This window comes from Aulonocara stuartgranti (assembly GCF_965226115.1).
Source record: "Aulonocara stuartgranti genome assembly, chromosome: 14".
NCBI lineage: Eukaryota > Metazoa > Chordata > Actinopteri > Cichliformes > Cichlidae > Aulonocara > Aulonocara stuartgranti.
Genome location: NC_138950.1, coordinates 5,762,206 through 5,777,952, shown reverse-complemented (window position 1 = coordinate 5,777,952; position 15,747 = coordinate 5,762,206). Strand labels below are relative to the sequence as shown.

Here is a 15,747-nt window from a genome sequence, read left to right as displayed (position 1 = left end):
AAACTGTCCATCCACCGAGATCCAGATATGAGAAGACATTTCTAATATAACTTTTGATCACAGTGCATCAGTGTTCATCAAACACATTGCGGCTGATTATTAGGTTAGTGCATTAAAAGCAGGACTGTGGTTTTAGCACATACACCGCTGTTATCGCCCCACACTATATTGTCTGGAGCAGCACTCAAAAGTCAGAAGCAGCACCATTTCACTAAGTTGTTGTTTGCCCAGAAACTCTGAGTTCAGTGCTTCGCACAGACTCAGTCCACTGCTGATCGCACAACTAAATGTGAGTGCCAATACCAGCTGTGTAATGGAGGACAATTAGGGTGGCCACATTGATTATGATCCCAATCTGTTTAAGTGATTATCATCATTCTCTCTTCATGATTGGTCTCATTGATTAGTCAAGTCTGGCATTGTTTCCATCTATTGACTCTTCAGGCTTGCCAGTCAGTGCATTCAGCCATGCCTGTTGGCACTCACACACACACACACACACACAATGCACTAGACACTAAAAAGTGTAAACTATACTTAAAAGGCTGTTAAAGCAACCACACATTTAAAAAAATAATCTAAATGTATTATGTGTGCTGCAGAGTGAAAAACTATTTTTATGCCAGAATTTTCTATTTTTCTTCTTCTTCTGCTCTCAGTCCGGGTGTTGCATTAGAGTTGCGTACATTTTCCCTCGTTGTTTGCGATTTCTCATCCTCTGTCATGAGCAGAATTTGGGGGCTGGGGAGGGGAAGGAGCGCTACGCCTTTATAGTTTTGAATAATTACAGTTATCAGACTTTTATACACACAGACACACAACAAAGCCCTGAGAGACGGTGTTTTCGCAGAGTGCACAATTCTGAGGTGCCGTTATAAAGAGAGTTTTATGCATAATTAATCAATTCTGGGTACACACACACTCATACAGAGAATTCTCGAGGCCACACATACCCAGCAGAGTTGAACTCAAACGGGCAAATTGTTCAAAAAGGCTGCTGCGTTTTAAAAGCTGCTGCATGCAGATAACGATGCTGAAGCGCATTAGCACATCTGGTGTTTTGTTTCCCTGTGTCTGAAAAGTTAATTTCATCATTTTAATATATGTAGTACTGGAAAGGCATATTATATGTCGAAAAGTATGCGACACCCATGGGTCATGGTACCTATCTCCTTCCATCCCATTCAGTTAGGAGAGCATAAGTGAGTGAGCCACTGAAGCTGGCCGATAAGACTTGGCTTGTAGTCGGTGCAGCAGTTCAGGAAACTGACAGATGGTCTTACGGCCTGTTAAGTTTTTCCACACCAAACTCAGGTTTCCGTGGCCAGGCAACCATTGCAGGCTCCAGGGAAGTTATTGGGTGAGAAATGGCAAATTATAATTTCTCCACTTCAGTTTTTGCACAGATTGTAGGCGGTTTTGTTACTATTGGACTGACCAAGGTTAGCTGTTTCCAGTTTCCAATCTGAATTATTTATTTAACTCAAGTGTCCTTCTTTCCCTCCGTATACAGTTAGTGTATATGTCCAATTTGCCGCTTGTGCATCATGAGCCTGAGCCGGAGGCTGACCGACAGCTGGATAATGCTATTTTGGATGATACGAGCAGCCAAAGGGAGACAGGCAGGCTAATAGCTGTTGATATTTAGATACTTATAATAGATGATGAATCCCCTGTTGCTCTTTAGGCTATTTATACCATGTTAGAGAGGCAGTCAAATGGACTTGGGCAGCATTTGACAATGCACAGATAAAAGACATGTTCTCACACATAGAAGGAGAACACCCTCACTAAAATAGCCTCTTCGGCCATGCCGGATACTCACTGTAAATAAAGAAAAAGTTGAGAAAACTCATAACTTGTAAGCAACTTGGTTGATTGGCTGTTTCAGTTTTCTCAACTTTTGCTTTTGTTTGCGCTACGATTTAGTTCTGGTAATTACAATTTTCTTGTTCAACTAATTACAATATTTCTGTGAGGTTAATAAAACTTTTGTTTTGGCACAGTCCTTTTTCACCAGACTCCCTTCCTGACACAAATCTCCCATTTACCCAGGATTGGCAGCAGCAGTGGGATTACACTAGCTTGTGATCCCCACGGCACAATGTTGGGGTTTGTGTTTCCTCCTGTCTGCAAACTGGAGATCTTTTGTGTGTTAGGCAAACACGCTAACTCCTACGCTATTGTAATTTTGCACATTTTTCACATTAACCCCTCAGGGATATCTGGTATGTTTTTGTTGCTATCCTATAACACTATAATAAAAATGAAGAGGACACACAAGGTCATCTAAAACATTATGTGTTTCTATAATGTAAGCGTAAAAACATTTGTCTAACAAGCAAAAGGTTTCTTGTTCTACTTCGTGACTTCCAGGTACGATCACAAGCTAGTGTAGTATCACTTAAGTCCAGATAATTGGGAGGATTACATGTGGTGTAAAAATCATCAAACAAAAGTTGAACAGTGTATCTTAGTTTCTGTCTTTAAAACTGAAAAAATCAAAGAAAAATACTCATAAATGTAACATGGAAGATAGTTTGTCAGCGATGAGTAACCAAACACACTACAATACACAGCCATACATAAATACACACAAATGCAATGTTGTCCTTAGTAAGATGAGAACTCTTGGTAGATCCTCACAGCATTTTAAAAGCGTGGCTGTCATTGTGCAAACGCTTGTCCGACCCATTGTAGACAAACTCACTTTGACCTGCTGAATGGATCTCATTTACAAACACACTCATACACATGTGCCTCTGAAGGATGACTTGGCGCCCCGTGTAGTGCGGCTGCCGATTGTGTCGACTATTCTGGTTTTGGATAAAATGTTCTCTCCTCCTTCTTCTTGTCGAGGCCGCGGCTGTTGTAGCATTTGCTGTTGGCATTTAGTGTTTGACCCCATAGGACTAGCTGGCACAGAAAAAAGAGGGGAGCAGCGTGAGAATTTGAGATATCCGAAGGGTGTCTGTGGGAGGAAAGGAGGAAAAATGTCGGAACAAAAGACTGGGTCAAAGAGGGAAAACAAAAAAGTGTGAAAGGAGATGACATAAAGATAGATCGAGAAAGGGAGAAGACAAACAGAGCCAAAAGTGCTAGCCTGACTGGCCGAGTGGGTGACTGAAAGCTGGAAGCAGATCTGAACTCTTGTTAGCCGACAGCTGCAGAGTGGCAGAGAGCTTCAGTGGAATAAGCAGCTGCTGATAGAAAGAAAAACAGCAACAAGAACACCGACAGACAGCACGCCGCACTTCAAGGCCGCATAACGGGACGACAGACCGGGGAGGAAGTGATTTATGAGCTGGGTGAATTCTTTTAATGAGGTCTGAAGTGATGTACAGATGAAGAGAATTTATTGAAGGATTTCATTACCTTTATTATTCATTGCTTGCCTTTGTTTACACCTCCAACTGCACTCTTGTAAAACACCACCATGCCCCTCTTCACACTGTGGCACGTGCTAATGTTACGATGGACAGTGTTGATCCATCTTTAAATAGTCATAGATTGTGAGTGCTCTCAAAATTCACTCATATATGTTGATGCACAAATATTAAACAAGTTTTTTTTTCTTTAACTTTAACCTACATTAGAAAATGTATCTCATTAGATAAAGTTGGAGTTTCATAGATTACATAGATTACGTTGATCCATTAAGTAAAATAAAGGAAGTTTCTCCTATTTTAAAAGCAAAAGTTTAAGTTATAAGCAACTATTTCCTCCCAGTACAACACAGTTAGGAGATTAGCTCCTCTGCCTTAATGTGCTGTATCTCCAATCACACTTCCACACTTCCACTTGCTATTTTCATTGCATAAAGTGCACTAACTGTGAAAAGTATAGCTACATGAAGTGCATCCAGATGTGTGTGCACATAATTCCCAAACAGTTAAGTGTTTGTGAATTATACACTTCTCACCCTGTGTGGTTTCTGTGCAGAAGGGGGGTTAGCATCAATCAGTTTTTAAGCTAGTAGGAGGAAGCCATGCTTTTAGCTAGCATTCTGTCACTGCTAGACACGCGTTGGTGACGATGGCAGAATTACATCAGGGATTAAATCTACTGTAAGAGTGTTGAAGGACTGTTTGGTGTTCATGTTTATATTTTGAATGAAGATGAATTGCTCAGACGCTCGACAAGTTGTCATGTTGTGAAACTAAAGTAGCTAGCTAGCATCACAGCTACAGTCGAATGCTGCAGTGGTCATTACTAGTAAACACAGTTTACTGTCTTAGATTTAAAACATCATTACTCTGTCAAAATTCACCCACCACACTACCAAGTAGGTATATTGTATATAGTCTACCACATGGAAGAGTATTAATTGAAGTATCTGAACTGAGACACAGTACTGGTTAGGTAGCTTAATTTATCCACTTGATTAATTTAATCATTCTTTTGTATCGAAATGCATAATCTTCTGTTTTATGCAACTGTAACTTTAGTGTTAGACTTACAGCTGTAAGATGGATGGGCTTAGATCACAGTGATCTAAATGAAAGGCCATATGCATGTGTCCTCTCGCTGCTACAAGGACAGTTCATCTGTGAAAGATCATAAGGACAGTGTGTGATAATCTGTGGAGGGATATTGCCCAGAAGGAAAATACGATCCAAGCATTATATAAACGCTGAGATCCACTGAGCATTTATGTAATGTGCCCTCCAAGCAGAGTAGAAAGTAATATCATAACAACTACAGGTCTGTGGAGTCTGCAAGGGATTAGAATTTACCCATCCACCCACCCATCCATCCATTTTCTTAATCACATATCCAGTTAAGAGTTGAAGCAAGCCATGATAAATACTTTATTTATGACCCATTTAAAAGAATCACTATTGCCATCCCCACTTACACATGTTGGTCACTTTTAGGCAGGTAGATTTGTGAAGGTGGCAACACAGCTCGGGTGTTTTTGTGCTATTTGCTCCTCTCACTATGTGGTTCTAACAGTCTCTCACATTCTGTCGTTTTGCTAAAATTATAACTTGTGGGAGATGACGTTTTAGATTACCAGCAGTTACCTCCTCTTTTTATGTGCATTATTGATTCACTCTTCACACAAAAGCCTTCCTATGCAGACGAATGTAAACATCAGTGATTGTTTAAAGGCAAAGCACCCTGGAGACTCCCCAGACTGCGTTTGTGGGCGATGTAGTAAAGCACCACCTACTTCATATGGCCAGTAAAGCATGCCCTCTTCTCTGTTACTGTTGCATTATGCTGTTTAGATATAAGCAGCCGTTTCGGAGCTGTGTCCCCTGTGAGATCATCTGCAAATGGTCTGTGGTTTTGTTGTGGTATTTTTCTGGGGCTATTTTCAGACCAAGCTGGCCTTTATTCAGACTGAAAACAGCAGTAGCCTTTTAACATTGTTATGCTGTAATAACAGCAGCGCTAAAGAGTGAACAGACACACACGCACATGCCTCTACTCGCATCAGCTCCAGTATTTCCAAGCAGCCACTTTGTTTGGTCATTTCCTGTGATCTCTCACCTCCTTTGCAAACACCTGTTTCCTACTTCCTGTTATTGCAGGCCTGCACAGGAAGTGTGCCGTGAATGCGAGGAAAACATGGAAGGCCCCTGGCTCACTTTGAGTCAGATGATAGAGGTGGAGTGTAAGACTCGCAGCTTAGTTGGCAAGAAAGGAATAAGTCAGCTTCAGCCAAACGATGAGTCAAACACACCAACAGTTAGGAAAAGTTCTGTGTTGTTGCTGCTGATCAGTGAATGAATGCACCCGGGATTTTGGCATTATAGGATCGGCTGATCATTTCATCACAAAAAGCTGACCTCTGTTGGCTACCATGAATGACAAAAGCATTGTGATCATAAAGTGGTGTAAACAGACTCCTGCTCCACAAGATCACATTCTTATTTTATCAATTAACTTTTTATAAGATTCATTTTTAGCCCTTAAGGTTTTGCCTGAATCTATTGTTAATTCCTCTGGTAACAAACCAAATGGTTTCCTTTTTGTGTACTTCTACAGGAATTGTTTAGCTCAACTCGACCAGTTGGTGGAACCCAACCCAGTATTTTGTACCTTGGAGGACGTGATTTACCTCATCAGCCTTTTCCTCATGGTTATCAGTAACTGCCCCACCCCTGAAAATAATTTGTGCAAGCTGCTGTTACTGTTTATAGGTGCATTTCAAAGTTAAGCAGCCTGTAGTGGCTGTGTGAATAAGTGCATATAAATATGTGCTGCTTCCATTACATTTAGATGTGTTTAACATTGTAAAAGGTTCTATTTTTAACCAAACTATGACTTTGTGCTTAAACAAAGACAAAAAGAGAAAACAAAGAGAAGCAAATTCAAGATTTATGGTTAAAAGTTGCTCGTGTTAAACAGACATCGGTTACTTCAGATGTCAGGAACAAACCACTTGGCGAGGTGAGTTGGTTCCTAGGTTTCATTTCAGAGATGTTTAAATCCAGGCTCCCAAAACCCTCCACTGCAGTAAGATCGGGATCGATGTAGGTGTTCCAGATAAGAGGCAGTCGATGTATTCATGTAGGCTGTTAATATATAAAAAATATCTGTCATTGCTTTAGTTTAGGGCTGAATTCAGTCAAAATTCAAGGTGCAGATGTTTTACGCAGGATTTTACACTCTGCGATTTGCTTTCTTACATAACATTTTATCCATTTTTTTTCTCCCGTCAGTCCTGTAATCTGCAACGTCTGCCTCGCTGCCGAGTCAGCGCGATTACAGGCGCACTCTCTATTTTTCTGTCTCGCTTATCTGCTCCAAAGACAGATGATTGTCTGCGTTTTATTATCTCAGCCCGAAATTCACATTGTACTTCAGGGTGTAGACCACGCACACACGCAGAGAATTATCAAGTTAGGGTGTGATCTCATTCATTCCTCAGACATATGTGTGTGAATTGATTAAAAAAAGAAAGATGAAGCTTTTTAATAGGTGTGATGTGCTTGCAAAGGAAATATCTCACACATGGAGAAAAGAAGAGAAGGAGGCTTCGTAATGAGTTTGATCTCCCCGTCTCATGTTTTGCCATCTGATTGGTCCGCACACAAACAGACTTATGGTTTCTCCCCATTTAAAACAATGTTTTTCATTTTCTACATTATCTGTAAGTAGTTGCAGTTAATCCTTCGTCTTCATCTCCAGTGTAGCAAGCTAACGGCGTCTCTGAGTGTATATGCTTCTGAGTTAATATTCCCCCAGCCAAGAAGCGGTTCATATAACAGCAGACTGAAGCTGGTGTGGAGGAAGAAAAAACCTATCTCTGGGTATGGTCTTGTAATGCTTCTGAGGGGGATTTAATGAATATTTGCAAACTTACCATTCCTCATGTCTAATGATTCCTGAATGCATAACACCATCTTATTCAGATTCTGTTCAGTTAGGTTTAGCTCACTTTCTGTTCAGCGATAGATGACTGCTGCCAAATCTTTATTATGATCAGGTTGGTGTTTTTATTGTTCATCTGTGATCAAGACGCATGCAAAATGTAAACAAGAGGCTTTAATTCTCCAACATGAACTTTAGAAATATCATACTCTTGGAAAAATACCACAGGTGGAGAGCATATTGCAAACTCATGTGCTAGAATTAAATAAAACATTTTGAAATATATGAAAAACTGCACATCAGTAATTCTGCATTATACCTGTTTTGAAGGACAGGATGACAGCCAGGAATAATCCTCCTGCTGCTCAGACACTCCCTTTAAATCCCCTGAAATAAGTCAAAAGCTCCCTTGTCATGACACCCACCCGAAAAGCTTAAAAACAAATTAAAAAGACCACATCTGTACATTTTGTATCTACGTTTTTTAACGCGTTGCATTTAAATGTAAGCAAATGGAAATATTTTCAATTTGGTGACCTAACATGCAGGGGGTTTAGGCGAATAAAGAAAAAATGATGCTTAAAACTAACCCCCAAAAACGCTTAATGTCCTTGAAGCAGCTTTATTTTTCTAAAAGCAAGAAAATGTAATGTAATTTTACGTTGCGCACATATTCCCTCTGCGCTTGCACTTGTGACGGCAGTTTCTCGGGAGAGAAACCCTCATCATGGAGCAAGAACAAGACCTGAGGTCTTTGAAAGTTAGATGATGTGGTATACGAGCTATAAATTCATGTGCGTGGGTATGTATAGGAGTCTGTTCTGTATATGCGTCCAAGTTAACATCATGTTCTCTTGCTGTTGGTCATTGTAGCCCAGCTCTTCTGTCATTCTGGTATTTTTAACCTCTAAGGGGGTTTCTGTGCTTCTGGGCGAGCCAGAGAATGAAAGAAGAAAGCCGGTGAGAGCGGTGGAAAAAGAGGGATGACACAGGGAGAGAGAGGTGACTAAGCCTGTGGATCAGTAGGAGGCAGATTAAACTAAAGTCCCCTGCTTAAGACTTCAAAGTTCAAACTGCAGCAGCCTCAACAGTTGTTCGCCGTCCGCTCACATTGCATGTTTGTGCGCGTGCGCTCATGGGAGATCGCCGAGAACATGCGTGTTTTGTTTTGTTTGTGTGTGCTTGCCTGTCCTTGTTTTTCTCACATGGATATGGATGAAACTGTGAATCGGTGCATGATGATGTGTGTGAGCAGCCGTGTGTGTGTGTGTGTTCATGTTAGCATCCACTGATGACACTGACAAATGGCCTTGTGACCTGGATGGATTGCAACACAACGTTTGTAACACAATGTCATCATTACATCATGACAATCCTAAATTTTAATAAGGAACAGCGTGCTAAAATCAGGTAGAGGTTGTGTTGCATTCATAAATGCCATTTGGATATTTTCAGTCAGAAGTAAACAGAAAGGATAAATGCAAGTGAATTCTTGCAGGGATTTGGATAAATGTACATGTGAAAAGCAGGCGTGCTATTAGATGTTTCTTAATCCTCAGTTGATTTTTTTTGTTCCCCGAGTTGTGTTGGTGCTCAAGTAAAAGTCTCAAATAAACAATACAACCCTGATTTTTCTAAATAAACTTGCACAGACTTTGTTTTCGGCTAATCAGAATGGGAACAGGAGCCTCTTACACCTCAGGAGATTCCAGAGAAACCATTTTGCAGATTTGGTGTTTCATGAAATTTGAACACACACAGGAGGGAATGACTCGAGAAAGGCAGCTGGCCGTAAAAGCTGCGTGTTAATATGTCTGCACATCAAGGTCAAGCCCTAACAAGCTACTGCAACGTGCAGTGTCTGTGAGCGTACATGTGTCTGCGCTAGTCGTTAAGGTTGCTCGTGAAATGAAGCATCGCTCTCTTGGATCGTTACGCTTCGGTGATCCCGGCACCCCTGTTAGCTTATCACTTTGACTTGTCTATGCGAGACAAAAAACAAATACGTACACACATTTGTTGATACACAAAGTGAAGTGACACGTTTTGATTGATGAAGCAGAGCAAAGCGTTTGTCTCCTTCAGCCTGCCTGCTTAAACACAAGGACGTGGAGACAAGTGGACCATATCGCAGCAAGCAAGAACATCTTTTTAGGGCGTTTAATTATAGTCTGTCAACGTTTCATTAATCTTCTACATTTTAACAAATTTATTAAAGCACCTAGTAGCTACAAAGGTTCCTTCTGGATCACAGTAATATAATATGTTTTATGACAGATCTTAGTAATTATTTGTCCATATATTAAATGGCAAATGTTTGCGAGCTCTTCATTCAGTGTCATTCACCGCTGATGTTTTCTGCAGCACCATCAGCAGATACAAAATACTGAAGGATTCAGTTTAGTGTTTTCTTCTATGTCTTCTACTTTATAATTTATTTTTAATTGTACAGTTATTTGGTTATTTGTACATTAGGTTGGAGACTTATTTCCTGTAACAGATATCCATTGAACATCCAGTGAGTAATGTATAAGGTTTATTGGAGTATATTGCTTAAAAGCATGAACTGGTGGAAGGAGATTAATGAGAGCAATTAATGTCTATGACTTGTCGAGTTAGGATTTGACCCAGTGTGACAAACTAATCAGTTCCAGAAAAATACCCAAACATCTCTCGTGTTGTTGTTTTGAACTGTGGTAATTGAACTTTTTATTTGAGAGTCCCAACAGTCAGACCCTGAACACGCTCCAAGTTGTTCCTGAATCCAATCATCCCAATATCGATTTGGACTTATCTGTTAAGCTGGCATCCCTGCTGAAGTCAACACTTCACATCCCTGCTCCTTCAAACTATTTGCATGAGTGTATTCACGAGCAGGAGATTGGTTTTGACCTTTGACCTCAGCCCAGCAGCTGCAGCCGTAGGGCGTTCTTGTCAGCAGCTGGATAGAAGCCAGACCTTCCTCTGCTCTGTGGAAGAAAGTTTCTCCCAGCAGATATAAAACTCTTCAAAGAGAAGGGGAAAAAAATCAAATGAAAACAGGAGACACCTGAGATCAGAAAACGTAGAAAAAACTGAAACCTTAACAAAAAGCTTTAAACCTGAGCAGCTAACGGGGGGAAATAATGAAAGAGTTGTCACTGTAGGAGAGATTGCCTGCGTGCTGCCAACTGTCACATAATCTTCTTTGTGGCAGCTCTGCAGAAAGGTGCTGGGAGCATGGGATTGTGGGTAGGTAGGAGCTGCCTGGCTGAGTCGGTCATTGGAGCGAGTCAAAGCAACAGCGTCAGCTAAATAAAAGCAGGATGAAGTTGATGATTTCATATTAAAACTGTGTGTGTTTGTGTGTGTGTGGGAGTGGGAGTGAGTTGTGTTTGACCTTGCAAGAAGAGCTTTGCTTTACTGAACACAGAAAATTGAAAGAAATGAACAGTGGAAAATTACAACAGTACAGCACAGCATAAGGAAAGACGCAAAGAGTACACAGCTACACAGCTTTAAGGGACTGACAGATGTTTTAACGTTTATGAAACCTTAAAAAGGAAAAAGCATCAACAATATGGAAAGAAATAAATGCGAGAAAAGAACGTGAAGCAAGCGGAGGAGGAGTGGAGACAAATCTAGAACCTCATTAGCAGAGAATCAGTCGGCTATAAAGATGGTAGATGTGATCGGTAGCACCAGGAGGGATGCAGACATCACTGTACACCACTGTTTATCCTCCCACTTCTACACCGACACTCTGTGGATGTGTGTGTGAATGTTACAGTGCAGAGTGCAGAGGATGAAAAGGCTCATGAGTAAAATCTTTTCAGCTCCTTCCTCTCTGCAGTTCTCCTGCTGGTTGTCGCTTCATTATTTTATCCCTCATCTTTACTTTCACCCCCACCCGGTTCATCTGCTCACTGCAAAGCAACCATCCGGAGAACGTTGCCCCTGAACAGAATTTTGGATGTACGGTTAGACCGCTGTATGAAATCTAAGGCAGTGCCAAATAGTGGTATCTTATTTTATTTTTTCAAATTTTTCACAAATCTGGCAGCTTAGAGGATATCTGTACAAATGTTTACATCCAAAATTTGACTGTTACTTAACTTATTAGCAGTAGATATTAGCATAATCATCTGTTCAGATTAGAATGAGTGTTTGCAGAGTTTTGACAGTATTTTACACCATGAAGATTTTTCCTGCATCGTGTTAAGAAAGGATCAGATCACGAGTGCGTTTGCTAATCTCACCCTAACCAGAGGCTGCAGAATCATCTCTAACAGCCGTCTTACTGAAAAAGACATTACCCACGGCCTGCCATACCACACCGAAGGAGGATGGCGTAGCCAAGGCGCAGCGCCAGGGTGCTTCTTTGATTTACAACAGTAGCATTTCTGTGTAATGACAGTGAACTGAGTCAGTGTGGAAAAACTTAGGCATATTGTTAAAATTGTGCTTGTTTTTCTCAAGATTTTGCAGGCTGTGAATCATCAGTTTCGTAAATGGGTGATTCCTTAAACTTTCTTCTTTCATGCTCAGAATGTACTTGCAATAGCTTATTATGTTATGGTTTGCATTTTGTCGAGCTCCCTTTTATATCAAATTGGGCCGGATGTGGTTAATGAACTAAAATGAGTTTGACATCCCTGGATTAGACTAAAGGAACATTTTAAATCAAGGTTACCATAAACAGTTTGACCAAACGGCAGCCAAGTAAATACTGTTAAACATAATGTCTAAACGCATGTGAAAAGATTGCCCAAGGGCTCATTTAAGAGACATTTAGAAAGGCCTTGATAGTCAATTACAATCAGTTATTGGTAAACAAAAACAAAACAAAAAAAGATTCAAATTCATGTTCAAGATTTGTGAGGTCTTCATGAGTTGTGCACAGTATCCCTGCATGTTTAGTCTTTCTAATGATTTTCAAACTTTCATCATTTCCCATCACACACACATCTGGACTGAATTATGACACATTATAATTTCAAAACACTTTCAGTCATTAAAAAATAACAAATACTGAAAATTGCACACATTTGTGTGACCTCTGAGAGTTTGTAGATTATCTGTTGTGACATAACCAAAGCACTTAACTTCTCTCCAAATGAATGAGGTGCGTGAGTTATTAAATGTAGAACAGTTGGGTGCGCTGTACTACAGATCAGGTTGATTATTTTATATCACGGGCTGCTGTGGCTCAGGTGGTAGAGCAGGTTTTCTACTAAATGTGGCAGTTCTGTCCCCAGACGCGCCACATGTTGAAGTGTCCACAGGGAAGACGCTGACGCTCCAAATGGCAGGCCAGCACCTTATATTGCAGCTCAGTCACCAGTGATGTGGGTGTGAGTGGGTGGATGATGCAACAACAACATAAAGCACATAAAACGCTATGTTAGCACAGCACATTTATTGTGACTTCACTGTAATATTATTCAAATCAATAAAGGAAAATATTTCATGAATGATTTCACCCCCATTCTCTTTCAGTGCTTTATAGTATTAAAACTATATTGTGTTAGGAAGGAATCCTTAAAATCGCTCTGCCTCAGCAGTGTTCACACTTTGTTAGCACTTTGCTCTTCTCCTGAATCTACACAGGACGGCAGATTGTAGCGAAGCCTCCGTTAGCAGCAGGACGCTAAGAGACATGTTGAAGGAGCATCGCTGTGTTGTGCCTCGCCGTAACAGCTTGCTAATCAATAGAAACTAGCTACAAATTTCCATTCTGTCTGAGAGGAATGACGAACCGACAAAAGAAAAAAAAAAACCTGTTAATCCCAAAGAAACGTCTCACAAACAAACACGGTCAGGCAAAAGATAATTTGCTAATATTCAAGTTGAAGCAGTGAGAAGCAAAAATGTGACGCCGTCTGCAGGTTTGAATTTGCTCTTGTTATCCGCTCCCTCCTTCATGCTTCTCACTAATTTTCTATTTCTATGTAAATTCATCTCCCGCCTGACAGAAAGCTGCAGTGCAGAGCACACGGGATTCGGCGTGGCAGCAAGCCTCTGTAATCGAGGCTGCCTCCACACAATGTTGCACGGCTTAAAACTGCAGCAAATGGGGGCTGGGGGTTAAAGGAGAAGTGTCAGACAGGGAAAATAATGAAATGGCCTTTACATTCTTCTTTACCTTGTCTTCCTGCTCTTTTTTTCCCATCGTGCTCTACATGGAAAGCCCGAAAACAAAAAAATTGTGGCTCTGCTCATGTTTTATCTCAGATTGTTGAATCAATAATCCCCTTCCACCATCTCTTTCTCCTATTTTACTCCCCTGTCTTCATCAATGCCAACTCAGTGATGTTTTCCGCTCGCTGTCCTCCCATTTCTCCGACCTAACGTCTCTCTTTCTGCACTTAATAAGCATTTTTCTCACTCAGACAGACCACAGATAGCAGTCCAGGCAGGGCATTCATTTATTTGCTAGGTGGCTGATGTGCAGCAGAAGTCCACAACATCTGCTGCAGGTTGTTTGTTTCTATTTCTGTTGTCTTGTGTGCACAAAAAGAGAAAAGGATCACATATTGCAACAAGTTGCAGCAGAGGGCTTTTTCCATTATTGCTGTTGAATGCTGGCACGAGTCTCACACTTTCCTCTGGTCTGTTCTCAGTCAGCAAAGTGACGCTTTTATTGTGCACGGAGGTCAGCGCTGCGGCAGAGTGGGATGCGTCACTCACTGCCTGCGTCAGTGGAGCAGCAGTGAACCCTTCATATACGCAGTTCATTCAGACTTTAGCTCCCTGCAGACATCAGATCTGTTTGTGGCAGACAGCCCTCGTGTAAACCTTTTCATACAAAAGGGTTATTGTAGATTATCCACCAGTAAACTGAGGGCAAAAACAAATTGATAATTTTATCTTTTTGAGGGTTAATGTCATTTTGCACTTACCACCGATATGAACAACCAACAGTGTATATAAAGCAGAACAAGTAAGCTTGTTTTACAAAATGAACATGAATCACTTCAATCACCTGTCCCTGAAAAGTGGAAACGGCAAACTTTATAGCTAACTGCATAATGTCCTTGCCATAAACAGAATTTAACCTTAGAGAAAACCCAGAGAAATCACAGAGGGAAAATTCAGTGAAATGTGTTCACTTTTAGTCTGACTACTTGGCAAGCTTCTCTGTAACACCATAAGAGAGTTATTTTAGGTTTACAAGACTAAATCTCTATGTCCAACTTAAAAGGTCATACCTGTAATATCAAGAGAGCGGCATAAAAAAGCTAGAAAAAAAAACTATGCAGCGAATCAGCAGATAGAAACTTAAAAAAAAGAATGTGTTGCTTTTGTCTCAAAATAACATTTAAAAACAGATTTCTCCCAGCAAGCTAGACTCCTATTACAGCTGTTCAACTCTATAAGGCATTAACGGCTTCATTAGTGGCTCAGTCTGCACTGTCCACATGTTCAGCGTCTCTGGCTCCTCCCAGCAGAGCACTTGAACAAGTTCCATTCCAAATCAGATACAATTAGCTACACGTTTACGAAGATAAAGAATAGGTGTTAGAATTGCCACCAGTTCTAACTTTCAGCCACATAGTTAAATGTTTTTTGTGGAAGGGGTGGAGCAATTGCCACGACTGCGCCTCCCGTAAATTTCACATTAACACCTACGACTATTTTAATCTGTTCATTCAGCAAAACATGAAGAAGAGGGAAGATGCAATTCCAGCAGATCAACAGATCTCAATGATGGCCCATATCAGCTGGTGGCTTCAGCTGATATTTTGCTTCCAGTTTGCAACTCTCACATGCAAGGCGGCTATTAAATTACTTTAGTTAGCCTACAGTTATTGCACCCTGCATGCTGCTTTGAAACCCACTTCAGTGTGGTGTCTGTCATCACTAACTCCTGCTCCAGCCTGTGAGTAAGGGGTTTGCTGCTGCTTTTTCCTCCTCTGGCTCTCTTTTTATGATTGTGGACACACAGGGAGGTCCCAGAGCAAAGCCGTAATGCCAGATATGAAGTACTGCAGATGAAAATAATCAATCATCTTTTGGCTATATTGGTCCTGGCTGAAATGGTCTCCAGCTGTTAAGAAATGCACTGTGAATCAATTCTCTTTTAACTGTGAAAGGCTAAATGAAGTGCGTTAAGTTCATTCATCGACTGGCGAGCATTACTGTTCTGTTAATTTCTGTATGCATATAAGTTAAATATGCTGCGCCGTGTTTGGGTGTGAGGAGAGTGTGTACATATGTGTGTCTCACTCCCTTTCACTACCCTTTGAATGCTGGAGCTGTGTTTCCATGGCAACGCTGACCCCTGGGAGTCAATGTTATTTTTTTTCCACACAAGTAGCCTCTTTGCAATCCCTCTCTCTCTCTCCCTCTCTCTCATCCATCCTTCCCTCCCACTCTTCATCTCCTGTTCTCTCACCAACTCGCATTGCGTCTCTCTCTTCTTTTGCTATTGTGTACCAA

The 15,747-nt window shown here is 40.9% G+C and overlaps 1 protein-coding gene across 3 annotated transcripts in view; it reads left to right on the top strand.

Moving 5' to 3' along the window:
• Positions 1-15,747, top strand: part of nova2 (NOVA alternative splicing regulator 2) — an 88,960-nt gene that overhangs the window by 62,716 nt on the left and 10,497 nt on the right. The gene's annotated exons all lie outside the window — the stretch shown is intronic.